Source organism: Pleurodeles waltl, chromosome 1_2, assembly GCF_031143425.1.
Source record: "Pleurodeles waltl isolate 20211129_DDA chromosome 1_2, aPleWal1.hap1.20221129, whole genome shotgun sequence".
Taxonomy (NCBI): domain Eukaryota; kingdom Metazoa; phylum Chordata; class Amphibia; order Caudata; family Salamandridae; genus Pleurodeles; species Pleurodeles waltl.
In genome coordinates this window covers 514,336,555-514,361,293 of record NC_090437.1, presented here as the reverse complement: position 1 = coordinate 514,361,293, position 24,739 = coordinate 514,336,555, and positions in this window count along the sequence as shown.

Sequence of the window (24,739 nt, the reverse complement as noted above, 5' to 3'; positions counted from 1 at the left end):
TTGCATGTGCTGGGTAAAGATGGAGGAGAGGAAATGCAACTGTGTGTTTGTTTCCAGTGAATTCAAGGCTGCACAAAAAGATGCACTGCTAAAACACTCGAACAATGTACTAGGGGGGTCTCTGCAAAGAGTGGTTTCAACCTTTTTCGTGATAGAATATTGATGACACAGACTACCAACAAACATCCCACTAATACTGGAACCTAGTTAAGCCTGGGAGATTTGTATCATCATGTACTACAGGTCGAGAGGACATTATCAATCCTAGGCGCATGTGAAGAGCACAGTGAGCAATGGAATCTTATCTTCTGCCTCCAGTCCAATGGGTGTAAGCATTGACAGGCTGACATTTAAGTAATCCTTTGAAACAGACACTGCGTTCCATTGTTTTGCACGGGAAAACATTTTAATACACATCAGCACTGTCGATGAAATGCTTGAAGCTGGTCAGCCCACTAGAATGCTCCTTTTGTGGGTCATACTTATTGCTACAGGCTTATAAATGGGTCATTTTTTCTGTTCCGGCATCCATCTAAAGTGCTGCGGGACTAGGGAAGGCTGCGTATTGTTGCTGAGAGGAAAGCCTAATCAGCCACAAAAAAAGTTGCGAAACAAACATTTTTCTACTTTTTTTTGACTGATTGGGCTTTGTTTTAGCAAAATTAAAGAAAGTTATCCAGGCAGCAGCATGGATATAGGTTGCTTCTGAAGAGATTATGGGTCTGATCTAGAACTTGGTGGACGAGTTACTCAGCCACAACGGTGACGGATTTCCTGTCCGCTGAAATATAAATCCCATCACTGTTTTGGTGGAGTAACTCCTCTGCCAAGTTCTAAATCAAGCCCTAAGGGAGCACCCTGGAAGAAAGGATCTGTTGTTTCCGTTCTCTTCAGGAAATAAGTCCTGCTCCCCGTTTATGTGAGGGGGAATATTAATAGTTCTTTTGCTCCTACCTGCAGGGCAACAATAGCTGTTAATTATTTTAGTCTCATTATGGCACCTTGTCTGTAGTTCAAGCACAAAATTACTAGCAGTTATTTCCCACATTCGAGGAAAATAAAGCTTAATTAACCATGAAACCCTGTAGATGATGCCAAAGGTAAGGAATTACTGAGCTACACAATCAGCACTGAGTGCTGCCCTCAATGTCTGCTGAAGGGCACAAAAGGTACAACTTAAGTAGGTGGGCTGTTAAGCATAAGCAGTTCACAATGACATCACATTGAGTGACGACACAGAAAAAGATGACACAGAGGTTGATGTCACAACCCTACAAACTTTGCAATACATACTTTTCGGTTTAAATTACTACCTCTCGCAGTTTGGAACAGTGAAGAAATATACACACCTGCCATGCATTCGAACATAAAAGGATGAATGAATGAACGAATGAGCGTTTGAATTATTCAATCAAGAGATTGCTTTTAGGAGCTATATTCTATCAGGCAGTGGCCATTTGTATTTCAACCTCTTCCAGATGATATCAGGAAGTTATTTGTGATACACTAAAATGTGACATAGTGCATAATATTTATAATCATATTATTATTTAGCACTATAAAAAAAGCTAAAAGTTAAAAGATCTTTTTAGTTTAAATTATTACTTTGTGTAAACCACATGTATGTATGTTTTCCAGCTATGAAGGAATAATGCTGTCAGGGTAAAAATGTTATTTGAGTACAGTTGTTTGTGACAGCATACAACAATTGTAGAAATTAACCTCCTTGGTAGCTGCATTTAAGGTGAAGCCACAGGAAGGTGGGGCCGTGGCCATGCAAGATTGCTGACAGGACGTGCCCTAGAGGGAGCTCCGACTCCCTGCTGAAAAACCTTCACTATCCTGCCTCACAATGCACCTACTTGTGCTGTCTGCCTGCAACACTTTCTTTCCACACTTGTTGCCTTCTGGTGTGGAGTGATCTTGCGAGCTCCCTTTGAGGAGCCAGCACTGGGGTGCATTTCACGACCTGCCATTCATGCCGGCTTGGGCTTGATGATGCTGCTGCACCCTGATTTGATGATCAAATCTGCTGGGGGTCTCCTACGTAGACTTGTGGTGGTCCTGTCTGGATCACATGGTGCTGTTGGCTGCAGGCCCTGCTAGCAGCTGGAGGACATAAGCCAATGGGCTGGAGTGGGTCCCGGTGGCCCATGGTCAGATTGAGGACTTGCTACACCTTGTCTGCAGGATACACTGACCTGCTCAAACTCCCCTTCATGGTGACGTGAGCAGGGGTGCGCAGAGAGGCAGAGGCCAAAGGACAGTGTTGAGGACCTTGTCTGGGGGGCCAATGGGTGTGATGTGTCCTTGTTGTGGGCCTTCGTATGCAGTGAGGCCTGTGCTGGTGCCGAGGCAGGATGTAGCCGGTACTCACCTGGAGGAACTGTAGTGACAGTGTTAGGGCCTGTGAAATTCTACCCTGAGGTGGTGTGATGCTGGACCCTGGTTTTGGTGGTGAGGCAGCGCAGAGGGGGGCCTGAGGAGGATGATGGAGGGTGCCCCTGATGGACAGGCCTGCTCATCTGATCGGTATTGGGCATACAGAGGGTCACTAGTGGGGCCTTGAGGTGGACAGTGACAGGATGGAGTAGTTGGTGCTATTGCTAGAGCTGAGTACATCGCAGATGCTGACGCCTGGTAGGTCTGCCTTCAGAGTGACAGGCGCGGAGTGCCCGGGGGGTATGTAGGCTCTGGGTCAACCTGGGAGCTCATTCTGTGAGTGCAGGCCCTGGCTCATTGATCAACAGGGGGCACCTGAATAGTTGGTGTTGGCTGGATCCTGGCCAGAGTGGACAGCAGTGGAGAGCTGCACAGACCACCTCTTCCTCATTCCTTGTTACTTCACTTTCACCAACTTGTGTTGTTGAGGGGCGGACAGTGCATTGGTACTGTGGCAGAGGGCTGCATGTTTGGTTTGTGGGCTCCCCGCACCTTATCTGTTGCTACCTTCCTTGAAGCTCACTATCCTCCTGCCTGCATTGGCCTGTGGTTGGCCCCAGCACACCTGGTACTTTTGCTGTGGACACCTGAACTGTGGTCACCTACCCTGGCTCCTTGAGCTACTACTCCCTGTCAGCGTCTCCCACCTATTCATACAAATTTGGGGGGACTCTTTGTATTGCACTGTGTTGGGTGCTTAACACAGAACAATTGCCCTTCCTCAAACGGAATATGGGCAAGGATTGCAGCAGTGGAATACTATCACACAATATACTATACCCCGTCAAGCCATCCACAGACTAACTCATCAGGAGTGCCTGGGCACTCTGGAGCATTCCCTGAAGTGTCAGGAGGAGCCTTTCTGTTTTACCCTTTTGATAGTGATAGAGCAGCTTATGAGGGCCTAATTGTGTGGGTTTCCATTTAGGTGAACTTGCTGCGAGCCGATCTTCACAAAGTGGGGAATAAGGACACAATATCACTTACTTGTAGACAGAGGGTGCATCATCTTAAACAACCAGGTGTGGTCTCTGGTGCTCTGGAGAATCGGGTTAAGGATGCTGAGAGATGATCACACTGGAACAATATGCACCTGTTGGGCTTCTCAGAGAGCATATAGGGTCAGTAAGTGGAGCGATTCTTGGAGAATTGGGTGATGCATACACATTATGCCCTAGAGACTTGTCTGAATTTTTTTTTATAGAAAGGGCGCATAGGGTGCTGGAACCTGTTCCCTGTTCCTCCCTCAGGTGCCCCACTGATAGCCTTCATCAGTAGGATACTGAATTACAGGGATAGAAAAACAATCTTGAGAGCTGCCAGAAAGGCATCAATTCTACAGTTTGATAATTGCAGCATTGTAATTTACTTTGACTATGCCCGGAAGATCAAGGAGTGGCACAAATCTTTCCTGGAGGTGAAAAGGAGGTTGCATGCCATGGACCTCAAGCACATTCTCCTTTATCTGGCCAAAGCAGCAAGGAAGTCTCATTTTGTTCAACATCCTGAAGAAGTTTGGCCGTGGTAGGACATGTTGGATGGACTCCCGGTGCGCCCCTTGAGTGATGGAGACCCCTACCCCTTCCATGCCCTTGGTGGGTGCAGGCACGCCCGGTCAAGGGGCAGAGGCCATCCGGCGGTGGGGGGGGCGGTGGGTCACCAGATGCATTGTGGTCAGACGCTACCACTGCTGAGACCCTGCAGGTACCAGAGATTCTGTTCGATGGGATGACACCTGATGGTGAGGAATCCAATATTCCTTCTCAATGTTGTTGCTGGTAATGTGCCTCCTTAAAGGGTATTTGCTATTTTTCTGCCTTTAGGGGGGACTCCTTGCTGGCTACTCTCACCAAAGAAGGAGGATGGTCTTGATAGCTGCCATTGACCGGGGGTTGGCTGTGGAGGAGTGTTTGCCACCTGTACCATTTTGGAGTCATCTGTGTGGCTCTGTACCTGCCATTGAAGGGGAATTCTATTTATCTTCACATGACCCTCCCCCTGCTGTGGTTCTGAACAATGCATATTGGGCAGATGACAGATTTACAGCAGAAATGTTCTGTTTGGGATGTTTCCTTTATTTCTGTATGTGCAAAGTGTTTTGTGTAGGATGAATCGTTGAGTGGGTCTTTCCTATGTTGATTTGACCTTGGGGGGGGGGTTAGGTTGCGGTGGCACATTGATTTTTTGGGGCTTTGTATGATGCTGTGGGCTAGTCCTACTTGTCTAGGGGTGGCGGAGTACATTATTTATGTGTTTTGTTAACCTTTTGGTTTGTTGTCACAGGGAGGGTGCCTCGGTCTCCATGCACACTTTAAAAAAAATGGTAAGCTTGGAACATGTGGTCTTATTTCCTGGAATGTATGGGGCTGGGCTCTTATAAGAAACGTTATAGGGTTCTCTCCTTTCTTAAGAAGACTCATCACTTGGATCTGGAGCCTACTAAGTTGGTCAAGAAATGGAGGGAACATGTTTATTATGCTGACTACTCATTTTTCTCACAGGGAGTCCTCCTTTGGTTAGCACCAGGGGTTATTTTTGTCCTTTCTTACATGGAGGCAAATATAGATGGTCATTACCTGCTGAAACAGGGCAGATTTGAAGGGGTGGAAGTCACCATTGTCAATACGTATGGGCCCAACATTGTCAAAGGAAGGTTTTATCTGAAGGTGTGGGATCCTTTTACCAGCATTGGACTGTCGAGTCCTCTGGGCTGATGACTTTAACTGCATCCCAGATTGTGATCTTGATAGGCACTCCCACGTCATTATACTAAGACACTTCAAGGAGGTCACTGCTCACTTGGGGCACTGTGATATCTGGAGGGCTACTCATCTTGCCTAAAAGGAATATGCTTGTTACTCCCTGACACATAAGATTTATTGTAGACTAGATTGTATTTCACTGTCTGCATCACTGGGAACAAGTGTCCTAGTAGAGGCATACTTGTACCGCTACTTGTTTGATCATGCCCTTGTCCACTATGAGGTTGAATGGGAGAGCAGTGCTTGGTCACCTTTGACCTGGAGCCTATCTCCTATCATATTGCTAGGTTCTCCATAGGGAGGGGGACGGCTTTGGCCGTTTTTGGCCTGGATTCTTCGTTGGGAGGTTCCCCACCCCCCTATTCTCCATTTTAAGTCCCCTCCAGAGATGGCAAGTTTACACGCAGGAGGATATTGTGGTCGTCCTCAAGTCATATCTGGGACAGGTTTATCATAATCCACACGTGCTGGGACTAGAGCGCATAACTGCCTTTCTGGCTTACTAGCTGCTACGCAGCTAGGGGAGGCTGCTGTCCTGGACCATAGGCTATCTCATCTTTGAAGCGATCCGGACAGCACTTAGGCAATTGCCCAAGGGGGAAGCACCAGGTAGTAATGGTTTCCCTGCCTAATTCTACCAGGCTTTTACCCCCCATTCTTACCCAACATTTACTAGAGGTGTATTTGAAGGCCAAGGACTCTGAAGTGCTTCCTTTGTCCCTTCGGGAAGGCTGCATCTCTATGATGCTGGTGCCTGGTTCCAATGTCTCTGACCTGTCCACCTATAGACCACTTACAGTGATCAATATAGATATGCAAGTGCTTTCCAAGGCCCTGTCCCTTTGGTTACACCTGGTGATTTTGCAGTTAATTCACAAAGATCAGTGTGGATTTATACCCGGCCATAGTACCTCCATGAACTTACGGCGGCTAATGCATGTCCTGCATGAGGTGGAGAGTAGAGAGGAAGAGCTTGCTGTTGTCTCCATTGACACAGTTAACTGTCAGGTTGTCCTTTGTCACTGTTTCTTTTTGCTATTGCCCTGGAGCCCCTGGCCATTCAGATCTGACAGGATATGTCTAGATGGGGGATCAGGGTGGGGAGCGTTATTCACCTAGTATCCTTATATGTTGATCCTTATATATCTCTCAGCCCCTAGATAATCCCTCTCTCTCCTGCTGAGCTACCTGGATGCCTTTGGGGAGCTGCTGGGCCTTAAGATTAATCACAAAGAATTGTTGGTGTTTCATCTAGGGATGCTGGCTGCCCGTGACCTGGACTCATTGCCTGAATTGCCTGTCTGTTGGGAGACTGATGGGTGCCTGGGGGTGATGGTAGCCCACATTACACACAAATGCCTACGATATAATATTAGGAGGGTCACTGGGGGCCTCTGGTCATCCATGCAGTTTAGAAATTCCCTCCCCCTTTCACTCATGGGCCAGATGGCCATCTCCAAGATGCTATTTTTGCCACAATATCTACACACTATGCAACACTTGTTTGACTTTCTTCCTTGAGCTGTGTTTATGGAGGTTGCATTCCCTCCTCTCCTAGCTGATCTGGGTGGGGGGACATAGTAGAGTGGAAAGCGACTTTCTGTTCCAGCCACTGGAGGAGAGGGGGGCTAGCAGTTGACAATTTGGAGCAATATTACCTGGCCTCCCAGATCCAAGATGCTGCACATTGGCTTATGGAGGGGGGTATCTTGGACAAGTCCTTTCTAGACAACATGACAAGGGGCATGCCTTTCTTCAGTTTCTGCTGGAAAGGGGATAGGATGATACTTTGGTGCCATACCATATTAAAGACACAGCTTTCTTGTGGGAGCGGACCATCACAGTGGTTTGGGGATGGGTCCCTTTTGTCGGGCAATTCATTTTCTGGTACTTGCCAGCATTCCGTGTGCTGGTGGAGTACATGGATGTGTCTGCCTGGTGGGAGGGTGGTTGTGAGTTGCTGACGGTCTTGTTCCCCAATTATGACTTTATTACGTTTGAAGTGGCACAGCTCAGTTTTTTTCTAGGGCAGTTCCTGCAAGATGCTAGTTTTACAGCTATAGTCAGGGATATATGTCCCTCCTTCCTCGTCGATCCATGAACATTGCTTACTTTTTGTTTTTTTGGTAATTAGTAGGGGGGCCACCACTTGGTCTTTCCTATACAAAGCCATGACAGCTGATCGATCATGCACTACATTCCATGCCCATCCCACATGGGACACTGACCTGGGGACATGTATCAATGTACGATGAGCAAAAATGTGCCCATTGGTGAAGTCCATAGCAAGCAATTCCAGGTCTAAGCTCTCACATTTTCATTTCTTACACCACACATGTGCTCTTCCACAAAATGGACTCTAGTACGTCCAGGGATATCTTAAGGATTTTAGGGGCACTGGGCCTAACAAATTTTGGGGGCCCATTTTTAGAACAGCTTTCAATTTATGATCTATTATTCTACTATTTCATCTTTTTCATGCCCTCTTGGGCACAGGCACACTCGTCCAAACTCCAAATATGTTTACATCTAATATTTGGGGATTGTGATGTGTTTTCAATAATATAAAAAAGAAGCAGCTCACTAATACTACTGCAAATAATCTTTGTGACATCTTCCCATTTCTCGTATATCATGTCCTGTTTTGATCTAAAAACAAAAATCTTTTTATGGATGTTGCATGAAACATAAACATAACTTTTCTCTGCAAAATGCCCAGGTTAACAATACATGAAAGGAAAACAGTATTTAAAACAATCTGTTTAAGAATTATTCAAGATCATCAGAGCAAGACTCTCTGCCATACAGAGCTGTCTCTATCCGGGGCACCCCCTGAAAAGCTGGGGCCCTGTGCCAGAGCCCACTTAGCCCATCTCTGAGTAGGTTGGTTTGTTGTCCCAGATGCCAGGTCCCCGTGACCTCTTTCTTATATCAACATGGACTTGCCCACTTATGCAGACATTCTGGATGAGTGTGGTGGCTTGGATAAGGGCAGTGGTGTGAATACCCTTTTATTGCAGACCCTACCGTTGTCTGTTAGTTGACATCTGTAGAAGCTAGCTCTTTATTATATACCAAAATGAGGTATAGTGTGCACAGAGTCCAGTGGATCCCCGAAGGCTTAACAGAGGCTAAAGTAGATAATACTAATGCTCTCTTTTGTGGTAGAGTGGCTTATCAGATGGTAGTGCAAAGAATTTGTTGTACACACACAGTCGCCTTTTTGTAACAGGAGTCCTGAAGCTGCAGATAAGCCGGTAGGACTGGGGCCAAGTCACTTGCCGCCTGGAGTCTTTGCTGGGGTGAGTTCTTCTTCTTCTTCTTCTTTTTTGGGGCCTTTGAGGCTCACCGTAAATGTTGCAGTTCCTGCAGGGGGAGGTGTGAAGCACCTCCACCCAGAGCAGGCTTTGTTCTTGACCCCAGAGAGCACAAAGGCTCTCACACCATGGGGTCAGAAACTTGTCTTAGTGGCAGGCTGGCATAGACTTGTCAGCTTTACACTAAAGGGTTGGGTAAAATACAGGGGGCTTCTCTAAGATGCCCTCTGTGTGCATTTTTCAATAAATCCAACATTGGCATCAGTGTGGGTTTATGGAGCTGAGAAGGTTGATACAAAACCTCCCTGTCTTCAGTGAAGCCATCATGGAGCTGTGGAGTTTGTAATGACAAACTCCCAGCCCATGTACTCAATATAGCCACAAAGCACTTACAATGTCTAAGAATGGACTTAGACACTGTAGGGGCATATTGCTCATGCATCTACGCCTTAACCTGAGGTATAGTGCACCCTGCCTTAGTTCTGTAATGAATTCTATAGGCGTGACTTACCTATGCCACAGGCAGTGGTTTGTGGGCATGGCATCCAGGAAGGGATGCCATGTCGACTTTACCTTTTGCTCCCAACCAACACACAATTTGCCATGGCAGTGTGCATGTGCTTGGTGATGGATCCTTTAGGGTGGCATAGTATATGCTGCAACCCTTAGGGACTCTCTCTGGCCATAGGGCCCTTGGTACCACTGGTACCTTTTACAAAGGTCTTATCTGTGTGCCAGAAGGGTGTCAGTTGTGGAAACAATAATACAGTTTTAGGGAAAGAACACAGGGGCCTGGTTTGCAGGATCCCAGCACGCACTCAAGTTAGCATTGAATATCAGGGGAAAAGTGGAGAGGTACTGCAACAAAGGGCCAGTTTCCTACAACATCAATCGGAAGAAAGATATGAAAATGGAGTTTAAATTCTTGCATTTGTTGCTGGTACTGGCTAAACACTAGGTGGCGATCATCCGGATTGTTCAGACGGGTCCCAGTGTGGAACGCCGGGTGGTGGATGTGAATGAATGGGCAGTGGCAGTGGCAGAAGAGGTGTGACTGAAACAGTGTAGACATGGCAATAAGGTGGGGGGATGATCTGTGGGTTTGGGAGGAACTCCTGGCCATCTTCATGGACCCCAAGGGTTTCCGAATGCACTCCCCAATGGATTAAGAGTACTCTGCAGCCACAGTAGATGACTGTGTTTCTGTGGGGTACGGTGTTGCCCTGTTGAGTGTCCCTGGGTTGACTAGGCTCCACATCCTGTGTTTTTGAAGGAAATCAATAGGGGTGTAATGCAGTTTAGATGTGCTTATAGTGAACCAACTGATTCTCTCTGTGACATGATTTATTACTGCTATAGTTGATATGCCAGCTTATGTTATTTAAAAAGAAATCAATAAAAAATGTATTTAAAAGAAATGAAGCCACAGCCTGGTTTACAATATAAGGAACACCTCCTGTTCTCTCCCTTCTTCGTTCTGTGGGCAGTATAAAATACAAAACAAGCATCTGGCAAAGCCAACAAGTCTGGCTTGTATGTGTGCCTGTGATACAGAAAATGGGAAAACATTCTAAACAACGCGGCCTAAGCCACACAAATGTTTACCACGCAAACAAAACAATGCTTGCCTAAACCACGACTGCCTTTTTATCTCCTTTAACCACGCATGTGCCTAAACCCCGCATATGTGTGGTTAAGGCAGAGATAATGCAGAGAGCGGTTTAGTGGTGCAGAGAGGAGAGGAGGAAGGATTGGGGGAGGATGAAGTGAGTTAAGTGGGGCAGGGTTAGGGGGGTAGTTTTTAGGGGTGGGTGGATTTAGGGCTTAGTGTGGATGAGGGCTTGTGGTAGTTGATTTTGTTTGGGGTGGGGTGCGGGGTTGTAGTTTATTTTTTAGGGCTTAGGGTTGGTGAGGGTGGTTGTAGTTTGTTTTTTGGGGCTTAGAGTGGGTGGGGGGTCTGGGTGGTTTACGTTTTTGGGGTGGGGGTCAGGTTAGTTTATTTTTTAGAGGCAGGGAAGCTTTAAGGAAGGGCGGGAGATGGGCGAAGAGGAGGAAGGATCAGGAGAAGATGCAGTGAGGTAAGAGGGGCTGGGGCAGGGTTTGGGGGTTAGTTTGTAGCGGTGGGGGAGGATTTACGGCTTAGGGTGGGTAGGGGGCTGGTGTAGTTTATTTTTTAGGAGTGGTGGGAAGGTCAGGGTACTTTATTTTTTAGTGCTTAGGGTGGGTGGGGATAGTTTAATTTTTAGGGTTGGTGAGGTGGTCAGGGTAGTTTATTTTTTAAGGCTTAGGGTGGGTGTGGGAATCTGGTAGTTTTGTTATTAAGTGTGCGGGAAGGTTTTAGAACTCAGGGTGGGTGGGGGTTGTCAGGGTAGATTAGAGGTGGGGGAGGTTTTAGGGCTCTTCAGGGTATTTTTTTTTTATGTAAACAGAGGCCAGGGTTTTTGGGGGAGGTTTTTAGGGGAGGGGGGTTGTATAACGCAACCATGTATGCCGTTTACACATATTCCTTTACTAAGCATACTTTACAACAAAATTTATTGTAAAGGCATGCATGGTAAAGGCATGCATGGAAAAGATGCAGTCATGGTTCCTACCGCGTTGATTCTGGCATACGTGGTTGTGTCATACAACCCACAAAATTGTCATATGGTAGTGCTACTATTCCATGCATGTAAAATTAAGTCAAAATGACTGTGACCCGCATCACCCATGACACAATAGTCCACATGCAAGAGCATACATAAACAATACGTCACTATCTTCTACTCTTTGTGTGAATGTCATTAGCCCTGACAGCAGGCAGCTACAGCCTATCCAGATGTCAGAAAATAACAATACATTGCAACATTCATAATTGCCAAGACATGGGTCCATCAAACCCATTTAAATTATTACCATAATAACTTTCATATTGTTCTGCAGGACCCTGTGGGAATTCGAGAATTCTTTCTGTCAGAATAGACACACGTCAGTTCTACACCTCCAAGAGTGTTGTATCATCCCAGAAAACTGTCTCACGCCCATCAATTGATCCATGATTTTCACCAGACACTTCTTAAAAGCAAAAGAGTGCATGAGAAACATGTTACAGACAAAGTGGGAAGGTAAATGCACAAAAAAACAAAAAAATGCATTATCTTATTTGAGTTACTAAGTACAGTACAGGTGCATGGGTAGTTTAGGGGAAAGGCCGATTTGCACTGGAGAACCATACTTGCTCTGCTACATGAAATGTGCTAAACTGAACATGTGTCGTTCATACTAGTTTACCTTTGCAGTTCTCATTGGAGAAGGTTTCTGGGTGAGTAAACTACATAAACGAAATTGTGCTTCGGGAGATGGGATATTTCTTCTCATGGTTTGGCCCTTGTGTGGTGAGCTAGTCCTACTTTATGTCTGAGGAGGTTCCTAAAAAGTGGTGCTTATTTAATTAGTAGGGTCCCTGATCCTGTACATGATTGCAGAAAATCTATGAAGCACATCCAGCGAGCAGTGCTTGCTTAAAGATTTGTGGGGCCCGCCAAGATATATTGAACAACTTTGAATTTATTACCATTTTAAGCTCATTCAAGACCTTGTGATGCTAAACAGTATTGAATTATATGTTTAACCTTCACAAACGGGGCACAAAAAAAGAAAAAAAGCTCAACCTGTCTGGTGTCTGCCAGCCAAATGGACCCAAAAGAGAGCTTGGACAAGCAATTATGAAATGTTGCATTTTGAGTTTAGATCTAGATTTTTTTTACTGCCAATAGCAACATATTATGTGGAATTCAGAGTCTAACCAGCATGTTACTGCCATTGTAAGAAAAACATCCTTAATCCTTAGTGTGACTTACATGTTTAGTGGACTATTGTATGATATTAAAATAAGGCATATCCACATAGTGCCTGAAATTGTTGCTTTGGTTGCCTGATGTTTGTAACCACTACAATGTCCCCGGTAACTGCTTGTGTTCTTGCTGCAACAGTGAAAATCAAATTGCTGCTTTTATCATTTTTTCTATTTAATTGATTAAAATATGATGATTTTCTCTTTAAAATCTCTATTCCACTGTCTTGTCCCTCTTTTCCACATCTCCCTCTTCTCCGGTTAACACAGTTAACTGTGACCCTTATGAGTAAGAGAAATAAGACCGGGCATGATACAGGAGAACAAAAGAGACATAAAGACAACAGATATGAGAGACGTGAAGTTGGCGATAGAGATAGAGATAATGTAAAAACCTATCCAATAAATCGAGATTCTCATGAAAAGAAACTTAAGGGGAGCTAAAGTGTGGTCCAAAAGGTTCAAAGCTTCATACTAGCAAACACTGTGTCTGTACTATGTGGTGGATTTAGGTTCCATTACAGTGGACATACATGTGGTTTCAAATTTTTAATTTCAAACTAAAATATGTGACACAAACTATGATAGGTACAGTTTTTACTTATTCCTATGTTTGTTTTGCTTGGCAAATGGTTTTAAATGTTTTTAATGTTTATAAACAAAGCCTGTATGAACAAATGAAGAGTTTCCGACAATATATGTCCAACAGGTTCCGTCAGACAAAATACAAAAGTATGAACCCCAAAATATTCAAATGATGCAGTCCCTCGACAATTATGTCATTACTGGTATGTTCCCTCACAATTTCCAACCTCCCCATCCAGGGTGCCTTCATAATAATAAAAGGATAGCTAACAAAAGTAATGCCTAAAAAACATCATAAACTGGCTAAAGATGGATGTATTCCAGTGTTGGTATCTTGTATTTGACTAAATGTAGTGGCACCTACCATTTGTTCTGCTGTGAAACTGTAGCATCTAGCCTATTAGAAAGTACCTTGTGGAAGCCTAGCTTTGTTATGTTTTCATGTCCCTTAGAATGCACCCTATTCAAACACATGCAGAGGGACACCAAGCTCATGTTTATGGGATTTATGACACAAGGCAGCACAGCAAGTCACCTTCCTGCAATGTCCTTCATCACAGGGAACGGGTAGGAATGCACCATATTTATCCAATACAGTGCATTCCTGTCCTTTCCCCCATGCTGGTACCATTTTGGCAGCATTGCGCCATCGCAGGCACCCTTGCGCTATAGTGCAAGGGTGTCTGTGTTGCACGCAGGATTGTTTTAATGCAGAAAAAGACACCTTCCTGCACAAAATCAATCCTGAGAGGCTTGTACCTCTTTCTATGCATGCTGCAGAATACAGCGCACACAGAAAGAGGAAAAACTGATGAGAAATAAACATATTTCTCCCTGTTATATCTCCCCTGTATCGTTTTGGTGCATTCCTAGGCTTACAAGTTCTTGTAAATCTGGGAATGTGTCAAAATCCATAGATGTTGCTTGGGAACACCCATGCAACACCCATGGAAATTGTACGGTGGCATAAGTAATTCTAAATCAAGTATTGTATTCTCTTTTTTTTCTTATAGTTGTTTTTTGTCTATGCCGACTGAGACTGTATGCACTATTTAAACAAGAAAGACTCTTGGCATTTAGGAAGTATCTGTTGTTTATAGTTGTTTTGCTTTATGGCTGTTGCCGCAGGGACTTCTTAAATAATAACTACGTATGTAAATCAGGAGAGGTGGCATGTATAATAATTCTTTGCTTTCTGCACCAGTCCCCATTAACTGGTGGAGCCCTAGATGGTTGCTTAGTATCACCGGTCTCTTTAACAGTGTTTGTTCCTGAGCCTTGCTGTAGCAATTTTGGACCTGACTTAGAGATGAGTGATAATGTAAAAGCTGCAAGCTTCTGGAGCATCTTCTAAATCCAGGGAAAATTCCTCTGGCGAAATTTCCTCCACCGTAGGGAAAGTATGGGGGGAGGCGGGGTCACAGTGTTGTATTTCCAATAGCTCGGCCACTCGGTGGTAACAGGGCCCTTGTCACGTGTATGATGCCCTACACAAATGCTGCAACGTAATATAACCAAAAAACGCCTCTCATACCTTTAGATATGAATGCTGTATTTTTATTTGGGCAGTAGTTTATGCTTTTAGGGAATAAGCAAATGTAAAGTTTCCCCTTTAGACTAAACTCCACATTGTGCCTGTAAATAATAAGGGCCATATAACAGGCAGTGAGCACAAGAAGGGTTAATTTAAGGCCTGGCCTCAGCCACAATTTGGGCTGAAAGGTATCTTAAATTATTGAAAAGCTGGAGTAGCCGTATGATACCACCGTAGTCAGCAGTTCATGGTGGTCACTGAAACTTTAAAAGAAAGTGCTGCTTTTCACTGAAAATGTAGCAGCATTTGTTGACATGTTTAAAGAAATAAAGTAAACACAAGATATACCAAAACAATAAAAACTGAATGCAACATAACAGAAACACAACAAAAAAGACACAAAAACAGAACACCACAAGAAAACAATGCAATAGAAAACAAAAACAGCAGAACGAAAAACAATCCAACACATTACCAATACAATATACATAAATCTGTACAAATATTCTTGTTGCCTATTACTACCAACATCGTCCTACTTTCATATTACAGTGGTAAAAGTTGTTTGTACCAAGCCCTGCCTTACTTAGCAATAGAGACACGTTAAAATACCAGACAAAACCATGAACGTCAATTCACCAAAATGCTAGGGTTAATGGAAGTGACATCACACGACCTTTGACCTTCAGACACACACATGCATCATTCACTATTAGTGTAACAAAAACGGTAGACAGAAAGAGTGGAGTCCCAACCGACGTCCACAAGGGCGAGCTGCTACTGTGTTTCTGGCACTGATTTTGCCACCTCTGAGGCCGGGGTCGCAAAAACAGTGCAAGGGATCGCAACTTTGACCCCTAAATGACGTCCAAGGACAAAACTGTTATGAGATACTACCATAACAGTGCATTTTCCTGTGAAGTGCGCGGGATTTATTGTCCCTGCGTCTTCTATTCACGTTGCCAACGAAATGAAGCAAAGTGGTGTTTTTTTATCTGACAAAAATTTAGAATGGGACTAATTTAATTTACGGTTCTCAAACCTTTCTTTTCGCTCCACTGTGTGTCCTAATTTGGATATGTTTAAAAAACAAAACAAAAAAAACAGCATCAAATATTTGCAAGAAAGAACGTCTTTCAAGTGAACCCTGTTCGGGTAACGGTGCTTCTAAAAGAAAGGGTTGGTATGCAGGGCAGAAGGAGGAATAACATTTAAAGGGACCTGCGCCCCGGGCGGCACTTTCTGTTAATGAACTCCATTCTGATTTGGTCCTGTTCTGCGGAGACAAGCCATGGGTAATATTCAATATATCCGTATCATCGTACACACGAATGAGAAATTGTAACACAAAGAGGGGGATAGGAGAACGGGAGAGCAGAGGAAGCGATAACATTTCTTGGTCTGCCAGTCCTGAACCGCCTCTTCCCTCGCCCCTTGGTTCCACTGAAATGTACATCAAACTACTGACATCTGCTGGCTCCAACGAGAAATGACATCCTGACATTGCGAAACAAGTGCACTCTAATTTCTGTAACCTATTTAAATTCCAAAAGAGTGAACATTTCTGGTGCTGGTCTCACACGTTAACATCGACGATTTAGAGTGGGCTTTACAGAGAACATTCATAGTCTTTCGAGAAGATATTAAACATGTATTGACAATTTATCATAACTTCTATTTAGATTGCAGCTGTTTGCTAAAGACATCTTCCGGACATTCAGAAAGTTGACCTAGTAATGCATTCTGCCCATTGCTTGCCATTAGCTTTGTAACTCGCATTTTTTTGCTTTCACTAAGCTGCCTTTATTTGTTTTAGGCTGTCCAGCTTGAGTTTGACCCATCCCTTGCCAAAGCCCCAAAACCCCCGCAGAGCAGAGGGGGGGGGGAGAGGCTGAGCTCCAGGGCCCCCCTCTGCACAGTACCTTGGCTTAAGAGCTACTGAGTGAGTTCAGAGGGGCAAACAGGCCTGTAAATATTGTTCTTATCTTGTCACATTTGGGGTGCATTCGAAGACCAAGCTCAAATGTCAGACCCTGTCTTACAAAGGCGCTTGTTTACTTCTCGTTCTCTGAGTTCAAAATGAGAGGATTTATGTGGCAATCTTACTGGACTGGGGGTAGAGAAGTTTTTTTCTGGCAAAGGACAACATTTTAAATGAACTCTGTAAGTATTCCAGAATATATCAAAATTAGGACCACAAATAAAGCAAATGAAGTGTGTTGGAAACAAATACTTAAATATGATCAAAATAAATCATTACTCTACGTGATGCAATTTCCACACTTTTTCATCTCTGCACTTTATAACTTTATTAGTAAAACTGTATGTCTGTGCAAATGTAATGGTCATTTCAATTGAAAATGTGTTGTTTGTAGCGGCAGTGTGCTACTACATCATGAATATTCCACTGTATGCCACTCCACTTTGCACCACTCCACCACTTTACACCACCCCACGGCACTGCAGTCTGCACCACTCCACTCAATGCCACTGCCCTCTACACCACTTCATGCTATGCCTCTCCACTTTATCCTGTGCCACTCTACTCTACACCACTGCACTTTTTCCCACTGCAATCTACACCACTCTAGTCTAGGCCACATCAATCTACTCTGCTCAACTCTACTCTATGCCGCTGTACTCTACGACACTCTGCAACACTGCACTCTAAGGCACTGCACTCTGCCAATACACTCTATGAAAAGCACTATACTGTGTAACACTGAACTCTATGCCCCTAAACTCCACCCAATCCACTGTATGCCACTCTAATCTATTCTGCACCACTGCACTCTATGCCACTGCACTCTACACCACTTTACGCCATTACATTGTATGCCACTCTATGCAACTGTCCGCCACCCTGCACCTCTCCACTCTATGCCACTTCACTCTACTCTCAAACAATCTATGGTATGCCACAGGACTCTAGTCCACTGCACTTCATGCCACTAACCACTGCACTGTATGTCAATGAACTCTCTACAACTGCACTCTGTCAAGGTACTCTACGCCACTGCACTCTACATTACTGTACTCTATGCCACTACTCTCTACACCACTCTACTCCACTCTTCTCCACTCCACTCTTACACTCTACTCTGCAACACTGCACTCACTGCCACGGAACTCTACACCACTCTACGCTACATTACACTACTCTAGGCTACTCCACTCTATGCTACTGCACTCTAGGCCACCACACTGTATGGCACTCTAATCTGTAGCACTTTATTCTGTGTCAGTCTACTCTGCGCCACTTTAATCTGTGCCACTCCACTCTGAACCACTGCACTCTGCTGTGCACCACTCTAATCCATGCCACTGCATTCTGTGACACTGCATTCTGCGACACTGCCTTGTATGCTGCTCAATTCAATGCCACTGTACTCTATGCCACTGTACTCTGTAACAGTCTATGCTAATGCACTCTACACCAGTCCATTCCACTCTGTGCCACTCCAATGTATGCTATTCTACGCAACTCCACACTATGTCACTCCTTTACACAACATTCTGTCACTCCACTCTACAACACTCTACTCCACTCTTCTCCATTCCACTCTGCAACACTCCACACCACTCTCCACTATGCCACTAACTTTTAGCCATGTTGAACAGCACTCTCGCAGGTGTACAACATGGCTAAAACACATGAGCAAAGCCAATAGCTCTTCCATAGACAAGACCTATTGGCTTGGCCAATGCTTATTAATTTTCCCATTAATGAAAGCAAGCAAATAAAAAAGTACAAAACACCATTCAAAGGCATCTATTTCATTCAGAGCCACAGTTTTTTTTCTAAAAGTTGTTCTAAATATATGCATCTCACTCAGCACTATACAACTTCACAATGTCTTCAAGTGTCCCTTTATCTGCACGACAAAAGCACTGGAGCAGCGTAATCTTGGGCATACCCCTATCCGCATCATGCTCATACATTTATGAACTTATATGCAGCAGTTATATCCAAAGTGCTGTTTAACTCTATTAACATGTGTGGCACATTTAACTAAATTAATAAATTGTGACCACTATGACTGCTAGAGGTTTATACATAACTGCCTTAAGATAGGTGTCCCTTGCTGAGCAAAAACAATCCTGCTCGTAATGCAGCCATCCTTGCGTTATATGGCAAGGGTGCCTCTGTAGGCACTAGGCATCACACAGTACATCAGCTCGAGGAGAGAGCAGAAATGCTCTCTTCCTTTAATACAACGCAGCTCAGCAAGTTCCCTTGCTGCGCCACATGGCATAAAAAATAGTAAATATGCCCCAAAATATCTGCTCTGCCATTGTTGCATCTTGTTCAAGCAAGTTCCACAAAAGTGTAATATAGGAAAAAAAGGGACTTGCATAATGGGCCTTTACCCTTGTGATAAAGGTTTCAGGAATTGCAAGTTCAGATGATTGGATAAGATTCTAACCACATTGTGAGGATCCATAGAAAAATGACATAAATTCTAAAAGGCCACCCTGACAGCACATGGGTTCTTGATAGAATGAATTTGTACTCAGTTTATACACCAGAGAACTACTAGTAGTAAAAGACAATAGCATGGGCTCAACCTATAGTGGGATGTCTTTGGAAGAGAATAGCTTATGCCATTAGATTAAAAGAACTAATGCCTAAAACATGTCTGCTTAGATGCAGCAATATTTGTTCAGGTTCTTCAAGACTATTTAGCATTGATCGCCCTTAGATGTTCATATGAATGGAACCCCATTTCTACCAATTGTGGTGATTGTCCATGAGAACTCTTAAATAACTCTGTGGCAGATTTGGGTGAAACCACCACGTTAATGTACATCTGTTGGAGGACACCCTCCCCCACAAAGTTTTGTGTTTCATGGTGTTCCCTTTGGAACCTCTAAACCCGTTCAGCTTCCAATGATTGAGGTAATCATTGTAGGACTAGCCGCAGTAGTAGGAGTCACAGCCTATCAGAGTCGGCAATCCTGGCTCTGTATGTTCTAACGCTAGAAGAAGGACTTTAAGTTCAGCCAGCTGAGCTGTGCAGTCCGCTAGGGCCTCCATGTAGGTATTGTGAGGGTGGAAAACTCCATCCTTCATCACTCCACTCACAGCTGTGCAAGTGGCTAAATATTGATGTTTGGTACCTACAGCTGGTTGTGCTGAACCATCAGTATAAATGACAGCATGGTATCTGCGAAGTGGTAAGATATCTAGAGGAGCGGGGTACTCCTGTTCATATTGGAGATATTCTTGTGTCTGAAGTTTTGGATTAAAGATGTCAAGATCATTGGCGGTCAGCGAGGTAGCCCACTGAATCCAACGTGGATTTAGCGTTAGGAATGCTTGCTTTAGTGACAGCCTCTAAGGCTGGCACTTGGGTAACGACAATAATGCGTTTCCCTTGGGCAATTGGCCTCTCCTTAATGACAGCCATTTCAACTGCGGTCAGAATTTTTTCTGTAGGTGCAAAATGTTGTTCTGCATTAGAGTGTAAATGGGATTTATATGCTATGGGCACTGTGTCACCCACGTTAAAGGTGACATAAGTAAACCCAGTGGCACCAGCAGTTATTCTGATGACCAAATTTGTTTTGTTATCACGTGTGTGTAAGTGTTTGGCTTCTAAAATGTCCTGTTGCAATTCCCTAAGGATGCGTGTGTGTTCCACTGTTCAGTGTTTGCTAGAAAAATCTGGGCGTATTCATTTATAAAGTGGCTTGCTACGTTTTGCATAATCAGGAATGTATGTTCTGCCAAAATTAAAGAAGCCAAGTAGAGACTGTAGTTTCCTGAGCGTGTTAGGGAGGTGCAGTTGTGAACGTTTCTCTAGGAAGTGCAGGGCAAGGCTCGTCCCATTGTTTGATAGTTCATATCCCAGGAACAATACACTGAGAAAGGCTATCTTACTTTTCTTAAAGTTAAATTTGTAACTGAGGTCTGAAAATCCTAAAATGATCCTATCGACCCTGACAAGATGAATGGTGAGGTCGTTGTCTGTGAGATAGATGTCATCCACATAGGATAGCGCCTCAGGATCAAGATCATGTAAAATTGATGTCAAAGGGGCTGAGAACAGTCCTGGACTGTTCTTATAGCTTTGGGGCAAATGACAACGGCGTTTCTGTGAGCCAAATGAGAATGTACTCAGGTCCCGACCTTCTTGTGCTAAGTTTTGGCAGAAAAACGTGTTACATTTTGCGCACTATATTGTTAATAAGTGCTGTGCTGTGTGAATTTTGTATAGCATATGTGTGTGTCTGACTGTTTAAGTGTCTGTAATCTAAGACTATTCTGTAGGAATGATCAGGTTTTGCAACTAGCAATAACGGGTTATTCATTGCAGAGGCACATGGCTCAGTTACTCCCTGGTACTCGAACTGAGTGAGGATCTCCCTCACTGGAGCTTTAGCTTTGTGTTTAACAGGATATTGTGGCTGAGGTTGGGGTGTAGACCTGATAAGTATTACATGACAAGGAGAGTCCTTGTCCAAACCTACATGATTGCGGTATAATGCAGGAGCCTGCATTAAAGCCAAATCAACAGCGTAGGCTTGTTTTACTGTCTCCGGAACAAGATCAGAGAAAGAAGGCAAAATGACATCTTCCCCATGTGTGAGCTTTCGGATGTGCTCAGGTGGCCAGTCTCGTTTGGCCAATAGGATATCACAATTAAGTTAATCTCAGAATATCACTTTAATAGTGCACTCTATGTCTCCCTCAATTTGAATGTTTAAATCATAAACCCTATTGGGTGGGAGAACGCACCGTCTTCAGTCTCAACTGCAAAGAAATCGCTAGTTGCTGTTGCATCTAGATGATCTTTCAGACTCTGGTGACATATTTTGACCTCTGATGTGCTGTCTAACAGTGTCACTGCCCACGTCATGTTCTTCACCAATGCTCTCAAGTGTACTGGCATTTTTAATTGACAGTGCTGCCATCTTTTTCTTTGTAAACTGTGGCTTTTGTTGTGGGGACTTACCTTTTTTTTCTTGTCTGAAGACTGTGGTGAGTCTTTCTTTTGTTTCACGTATTCAGGACGTCGGTCAGGATGGCCCCCTCTCTTGCTATATCTATCTGGTGCGTCCTGAAAGAAACGAGAGGTCAGTCAGTATATCTGTCGGGAGCTTTCATACTTTCTCAATTTCTGAGAGTGTATCTCCTTTCGGAGTTCTCCGGATGTGGAGAATCTGCTCTCCTATTTCGTCTTTCTTTAAATTGTTTCTGCTTATCCCAGCGCTTCTTAGTATTTTCCTGTTCTTGTTTAGTACCTTCCTTAGGGGTGGTACCTTGTATTTCAAGCTTCTTCAGTTTGGCTCCCAAACTATCCCGTCCTATCCTAGTATAGGTATCGGAAACAACTTTTGGTAGTTCTCTCTCCGGGTCCAAATGTGGAATCTCTTGGAGACGCTGGTGTATAGCCACCGCTACCACTTCCCCTTCAATGTTTCTGAGTATTATTGAGGAGACTGCGTCGAAGTTACGCATTCATTTTGTCCCCAAATCTAGGGCTGGTGCAGCCCCGTGTTCATTCTGTATTTGTTTTAACACTTCCGGTAAATTGGCAAGTGTTGGGGTACCATGTGTGGTAGTGTATATTGCAGCAAAGACTGTACCCCATGTGGTGCAGTCATCCACTGAGGGAACCATCCCGAAAGGCAAGCATCTAGTGAGAATTCTCTGTTTCTCCTGTGGTCCCGTATGGGGAAACACAGCTTCCAGCTGATTTGTTTTCTGGGCTATCTAGAACGGTATTTTATCTCGTTCTGTGGGTACTTTACCCATAATGGTATGTACTGTTTGTGGATTAATCCCAGTAGTCAACTGGTATCCAGCAGGTGCTGGCAGTGCTGGACACGTTGGTGTAGTGTTCAAAGTCTTCTGTAAAGTGTTACTAAGTCAAGGTATAAGTTGTGCAGGTCTGCTGCCTGCATATTTTGTACATCTGGGTGAAGTGTGTATGTGGCAAACATAGACGACGTTGGTCCATCATTACCTAAGGGACCTAATCTCACGGGTTGCATTACATGTGGTAGGGTGCCATTAAACCAGTTCTGGTGTTCTTGATAGTAATTGGAATCTCAAGATACTGGTATGCTTGGTACCGATGAGGTACCTTTGCAATTCTGTATGTGTGAAATGTGAATGATATTTGGTCTTCCTCAGGAAAGGTGAACCAGGAGTAGAATGTTTCTGTTTGGTAAGCTTCTTTGGCGTCTACTATGAATGTAACATCCCCGCCCTCATCTGTTAAGCTAGGCGCTACTAGATGTAAAGTTAATGCTTGTCTAGCATTCTCAGGAATGTCTATGGCGTTAGCCATATTGTGAAATGAGTAAAGAGATGGAACACCAAGTGGGGAGTAAAGTCCTTTTATGAGTTCGAGCTCAAACAACCTACAGCCTAATTAGGTGGTCCCTGTTCAGCTGAGGAGGATCTTCCCCAAGACCACAGACGTCTCCATTTAATGGTACTTAGGGCACCTGTAGTATGTGAGACTATGATATTTGGGGTATCCGTAAATTAGTGCCTAAACTCCATTGTTGGTGTCGCCATGTCATAGTTGGACTCTTGCTCTAGGCAAGACTGCTGGTTTAAGAATGACAGTACTTATGTTTGTAGGCAACTATGCCAATCCCACAACAAAACGCAACTGTCGTCCCAACCCTCCCGGCACACAAGCAGTACCTCACCAAAAACTCAAAACAGTCAAAGGTGATTTGTGGCAGCCTTTACGGATGGACTCAAAAGTCTAACATCTCAGGTAGCGTTGTGATTAAACAGAGATGATCCCTTTCTCACATAAACAGCATGTCTCAATCACACACAGGCAATAAAGAAGATGCAGTAAAGTTTCAATAGGGTTTATTTTAGTAAAACTACAATCTGCGATAAGTTGCATGGGCTGCAATGTTTAGAATAATGAACAGTGCAAGAAACAGAATGGTAAAAACAAGAGTCATTAATACAACGACCCCAACCATCTTGCAATATCATGAAATAACATGAGGTGTGTGATATGTCCTAAAACCCTGGTATGTAGGCCTAACCCCTAACCTAGAAGACAGCTAGGTATGTTAAACCTCAATCTGCCAATGCCATGTCCATAAATAAAGCCCCCAACCCTCGTTACCTTGGAATGAGGTTTCTAGCTCAGACTCCGCAGGAACACGAAGACTGGGTCAGTGTCAAGGTGACGTGCCGCATCGATAGCAGCGATGGCATTTGGTTGGAATCCCTCTGACTATCTGATAAAGTGAGGAGTATTTATACAGATCTACTTGGACCCCTGACGTAGGTTTGTTCCCAAACAATAGATAACAAGGTGTGCTTGGGATGGCAATTAATATAAGCAATTCCCTCAACAGTATGAAGAGGGAAAGTACCTAAAGTGAACACCTACAGTTTATTTGAATTTGTTGCCTTATCTTGATACCTTAGCACGGTGGCACTGATAATGCAAATCAAAAGATGGGCCCAAGTCAAAACAAGCCAGCGATCTTAAAAGAATGAATTAAATAAATGTGCTAAAACTGAGCAAGTTAGGTAGGGTAAACGTCACTGGGTGATGGGGGCATGAGTCTGCAAGCCACATGCTAAGCTAACTCCTGTATCCCATTAAAACAAACTAGGATTCACTACAGTAGAGGTAAGTACGTACCTACCACTAGTAATAATGCCCCAGACACTGTTGAGTCCAGTCAAGATCTCAAAACATCAGCCCCTTGCTCAATCCCTGGTAGCTTGGCAACGAGAGGCAGACTTAACTTAGGAGATGGGTATGTGAAGTGTTTAAATAACCAATAGAATAAATAAATAAGACACAACACACAATAAAAGTCCCACAACAATTTTAAAAATATAGTAAATATTTTCATCTTTAAAATTACACCTAAACGACAAAAATCCAATATGGGGAACTGGAGTTATGAATTTTTAAAGAGTAAATAAAACAATGTGCTATCTAGTGCTTAGAAATCAATAGAGCCAAACGGGGACATCAGCTCACGCTCACCGGGACCAAGTCAAAGTTTGAGGCTGACCGATATGGAGCCCTGCCCGGCTACACTGAGCAGGAGGCCTCAATCAAAATTTTACCTTTGCACTTATAAAAGTTTCTGGAGCTTTTCCCTCTCACCGTTGTGGCATCCTTCTCAGCAAGCCGATTTCCATGGGACTTCATTTGACTGCTCTTCCGTGGGGGCCCGGTCAAATCCTGGAAATCTGGATCTCCGGAGATTTCACTGGGATGAACCTGAAATCCTGGCCGTGCCACGGTTGAAGGTGGTC